Source organism: Lactuca virosa, chromosome 1, assembly GCF_052849685.1.
Source record: "Lactuca virosa cultivar CGN04683 chromosome 1, Lactuca_virosa_CGN04683_v6, whole genome shotgun sequence".
NCBI classification, from domain to species: Eukaryota; Viridiplantae; Streptophyta; class Magnoliopsida; order Asterales; family Asteraceae; genus Lactuca; species Lactuca virosa.
In genome coordinates, this window is record NC_136426.1 from 217,858,663 (window position 1) to 217,864,042 (window position 5,380).

Sequence of the window (5,380 nt, forward strand, 5' to 3'; positions counted from 1 at the left end):
TCGTTGTGTCTTTTCTCGGATGTAGCTGCAAGTCTTGTGAGCATATCTTCAAAGTGTAGCTTTTTCTCTTGCACCAGTTCCTCTTTTTGGAAGAAACCTCTTGTCTTCATTTTAAATTTCTCCTATTTATCCTTTTTGTACTCATCATAAGGTAGCCATTCTTTCCTTTGTTTTCGCCACTCTTCATCGTATTTATCACCACTTGAGTAACATACTTGCACTTTCCGGTTCCCATTTTCATCAAGATTGCAATCCTTTTTAAGGTGAGGCCCGCTACAATTTTCACACCCCACTTTAATGGCATGGATGAATTAGTCCATCTTAGTCATACTTCACTCCATATTCTCCAATTTGGCCATCACAGTTGCCGTGCTATCATTCACAGAGTTCACCAACCCTCGAGTTGAGTCATGTCTTGCATTATGATATTCTCTAGAGTGCTTAGAGAATTCTTCAATGAGTCTTTTAACTTAAGCCAAATTTTTCTTCGTTAATGGGCCTTGAGAGTCAAGTAGTTGTCTAGTAGTGACATTTACTCCATCATAGAAGGTTGACACTTCTTGTTGCCCATTAAGGTCATTTTGTGGTCAATTCCTTAGTAGACCTTTGTAGCGCTCCCATGCTTCGAATAAAGACTCTCCCGCTTGTTGCTCAAAATTGGCAATGGCCTTCTTGAGTTTAGCAATTTTAGATGGTGGGCAAAATTGTTCTAGGAACTCCTCACACATCTTAGCCCATATAGTAATCCCTCCCGATGGTAGTGCTTTTAGCCAATCCTTTGCAGCCCCTTTAAAAGTAACAGGGAGAATCCTCAATAACATCGTCTCTCTAGGTACATTTGGAATGTTGAAGTAATCGGTGATGTCATTAACTTCATCAAGATGCTTGTATGCATCTTCATAATCCTTTCCGGTGAAAGGAATCTCCTTTAATGCAGTAAGGATGTGCCCCTTAAGTTCAAACGTAGCAGTGGCGGGTATGGCGGGTTGCACAAGCCTCAGACCGGTGTCGTCTCGAATCCTCTTTTTGTATGCCTCCATCAAGAGGTTGGCAATGTCGGCCATGGTGTTGTCGGGTTCTTCTTCGTGTTCATTTGCTTCAAAATCGATAACGCTTTCCTCCTTCTCGGTCTCGTACTCGGTGTCTTCTTTCGTGTTGCTGGATTCCCCCACTTTCTTTCCTTTCTTCTTGCCAAAAACTGATTTAAAACTCTTAAAAGGCGACTTCTTCGGAGTATCTTCTTCGGTCTTGTCCTTGTTCTTACGAAACGATGATTCCGGGTTTTCAAGTGGTGGAATCAATGATGAATTTGATCCACGGGTCATAAGCAATCTGCTAGAAACAGAAAAATGCGTAAAAAGAACAAAATAAACTGAAAAACGAAACTGGAAAATTGCTTTGGACTCGTCGAGTTGGTGCGAATGGACTCGGCGAGTTCAAAGGTAAAACAGAAAAAAATTTAAAACGAAATTTCTAAAAGAAAAGAAACTAAAACTTAAATCTAACTAAAACTTTTCCTAAAGCAGTAAATTTGTGCAAGAAAATCTTACACAAAGGATCGACAACACTAGCAATTCAAAATTAATTTTAGAACCGTTCCCCGGCAACGGCGCCAAAAACTTGATGTGTGTGGAATGCACTAGTTTTAATCCTACTTTTTAAATATAAATTAAACACACAAAAGGCAGTGAACCTGTCAATTGGTGGTATAGTTTCGCAAGCAGGGTATCGAACACAGGGAACGACAATTAAGCTAATTAGTAATATTATCTAAAAACAAGCAATAAAAAGGGTTTTCTCTAGTTTTACAAGACTAGAAACTTAAGTACTTAACTAATACTCAACTAAACAACTAACAGCTAAGCAAATAAAAATCAACTAAATTCAATAATGGGAAAGACTTCTTTTTTAGGTTTTGAATCATTTATTCTTATGGTTGATTTTATGACAAGTGCAATGGATTATTTAGTAGTGGCTACCGATTAGTGTTGGTGGTTCGTGACACAAGCTCACACATTAATTTTCCTATTTTCTAGTTAACCCTAGTTTCACGTTCGCTATTCCTAGGCATATAATAATGTTTTCAGACTAATCATATGAGATTAGCAATTAAGAGATGTTCATGCAACTTAATATGCTGGTTAATTAACAGAAAATAGTTGAAATTAACACATAAGGTTCTTTAACAAGCTTAACAAAACAAAATCGCCAAATTAAATTAATCCAATCATAAAATCAAACCATATTCATAAAGTCATCTATCCTAAACAGAAGTTATGAGTTTTTAGCTCATAATTAAAGTAGAAAACAACTCAAAAACGAAATCAATTGATGCACACATAGTTTAACCAAAGATTAAGTAAAGAGTGCACTTGAATTGCCTTGATCTTCCCAAAATCAAATGATTAGACTTGATCTTCGAGTTCCAGAGCTCCAGCAGTAGTTTGAATCATAAATTATCCTTTAAGGGTTCCCGAGAGAGATGTCAAATTCGTGAATTAAAGTCCCTTATATAGTTTCTAAAAACAGGGGCTACTCGTCGAGTCCATATACAGACTCGGCGAGTCCACCACTGAAAATCCGTATACGATAAGGACTCTCATTTTTCCGGGAATCTTCGAGCCTACTCGGCGAGTAGGCACCCAAGTCTCCGAGTTCTTCAAGTTTTTTCTTTCTTTTCTTTGTTCTTCAATTCCCGAGCTTCCTATAGGTTTTTCTGCTTCCTTTCGCTTCCGAGCTCATCTTTTAGGCTACAAATACATATTAAACATATTTAAGTACCTTTTGTTCATAATTTGCAATAAAATAGCCAAAAATTATTAAGATTTAACACAAAATATATGACTAATTATGCACATGTCAGTACCTTGCATGGAGAAGCAACTTGTCATTATCACTAATATTATGCAAGAGCGGGTGCAACATAAGGGGAAACAGAAGTGGTCCCAAAAGGTTTCCTTGTTGAACCCCAGTAGTGGACCAAATATATGTGTCTCCTAGATCCAACCTTGCTGCTTGACCATATAGAAATTCTACCCATAAGGATATAGAAGGGCTCCTTAATCTGACCTCATGAAGTAATGCAGACCTATCGAGAAGGTTAAAAGAATTAGAGAAGTCCACAGTAAGCATGGAAAGAGACATGTCATTATGGCGCTCACTCAACACCATGTTGGCGCGATGTAATACGGCCCCAGCACCACCCGATACCCCGACCCTGAATTAAAAATCATTGAAAAACGTCTCTGCATTTTCAATTAATTCCTTTAATCCCAAAATTAATTCCATATTAATTTCTGATTAAATATTAATTAAACAATATGATTTCTAATTAATATATTATCTCCATAATACATTAATAAATCATTTATTTTGATTTCTAATTAATTTATTAAATAAGTAATAAATTAATAAATCATTCTTCTCTCTCTCTAAAAGTTATCCTATTTAATTGCCAGGTTTGAAGGCAACCCAAAAGGATTGTGCTACTATCAATTCAAGTTTATACCAATTATAGTTATGGGCTTAGACTCCTAATCCAACAATCTTATCAAATACCACATGACATGATTTTGAGCATTCCTCAAAATCCTAGTACAATGTTTTGAACTAGATAATATGATTGTATTCCATATAACTAAAAATGTTTGTGTTTGCAAAGTTTATACAAATCAAGTTTGCCAAATCTACTTGACATAAATCCTTAATTATTTAAAGCATGAATGTCAAGCTGGTGCTATAGGTTCTTGTTGATATAAGTAGATGTATTTGACTGAAATTTAGTATTTGGATATTGGAAAAGTTCAAGAAACATATATTGTAATAAGTTGAGATATTGGGTATGAGTCTTTCGTTAAATAATTGTTGTGTTCTATATTAGCGTATTTAAATCCTTGAATAACTAGGTTATTCTAAATGTCCATAGTCATTCATAGTTATGGGGGCATCTATGAGGTAAGAGTAATATGAGTGGATTGGTTGATTCTCACGGAGATGAGATTAGCAAGACTCGCTACCAATTTCATAGGTACTTGATTAGGAGAATAAGTATTGGAATTAACCCACATCAAAATCACTTTATGGTTCGTAGACATAAGTTAGACATCTAAGCCTTACTTAAAGTTGAACTACATTGATAGGCGTATGTAGTCAAGATGTGATTTGTTCCTCTTATTTGTTGAGAGTCAGACATCTAAGCCTTACTCAAAGTTGAACACTAAATGAGATTGATTGCAATCCATATGTCATGTTCAACATGATGTCTAAGACACGCTTAGTAATAAGTGTAGCTTAGAGCTCTTGGAATTGGCTGTTGATGAGATAACACCCTTCATATGTTGTTAGGGCAATAACCCATTGCTAGACGTCAACTACTATCTATGTTATTCTATAATGAATCTGGAGCAAGTGGGAGATTGCTGAATGTATATGTCCAAGAATAATTATTGATTGACATTGATAATAATATATGTTCCTATAGGTTCACACCTTTATCAAGTTGGCACATTTTGTATATTTATTATTAATATGATTATTAATAAATAATATCAATTCTTATATTTTAATTAGGGAATAATTATTGTTTTGTGAAAATAATAATTATAAAAGAGTATTACTAGTTATTATTTCATATGGTATGATTAATAAGTCATGCACACCGTTTTGGACTTGTTGGATTCTTTTGTCTATTACCTAAAGACAAATATTATATTTTATAAACTTTGAGTTTGTAAAAATCAAAGAATATTTCTTATTTCTTTAGGTATGGCCAAGAGTTGATGATGGTGTGGGAGGTTTCTTGTAACTTCCCTCCATTGTCCCCATGACTCTAAAATAAGGTCATTACTTTAGATTATCATATGGAGTTGCTTTTGCTTTTGCATGGGTATATAAGAGAGTGTTTTAGATGAGTTTTTGGTTAGTTTTTTCACTAGTTTTTTTTTTCTACCTCATGTTTGAAACCTTTCTCGTCTCCCTTTTCTTGTTGTCTTTTGAAGATTGTTGCAAGATTAGACGCCCTCTTGAGATGTCTTATTTAGTCCTTATTTGAGTTAAGAACTTAAAGGCTTAAGAAACTCAAGAATACAAGAAGGAACTATCATTCCAAGTGCCTTACTCTTGATGGTGGATACACATAGATTAATCACACTCTTTTATTTTTTCCTATCTTCATCAACACCACAAAACCGAGTGGGTCAAAGACTTCAAAGTTTTTCATTCTAAAAACTCCTTCGTTGTTTTTATTTCATTCTAATCTCTATAAACGGATCCTTGATAGTTTGGTTTTGTTATAAACTAAAAATAAACTTGATATTTTTAAAGACTTCTGTTGCCAATTTTTATGAAAAACTAACTTATATTTTGTATCAAAACCCATCAA

At 34.6% G+C, this 5,380-nt stretch overlaps 1 non-coding gene across 1 annotated transcript; it reads left to right on the forward strand.

Annotated features, from left to right (window-relative positions):
• The first annotated feature begins 573 nt into the window (after positions 1–573).
• Positions 574–680, forward strand: LOC145151715 (small nucleolar RNA R71). The gene has a single exon (XR_013732275.1). It is a non-coding gene; the product is annotated as a small nucleolar RNA R71 (small nucleolar RNA).
• Positions 681–5,380: the final 4,700 nt, after the last annotated feature.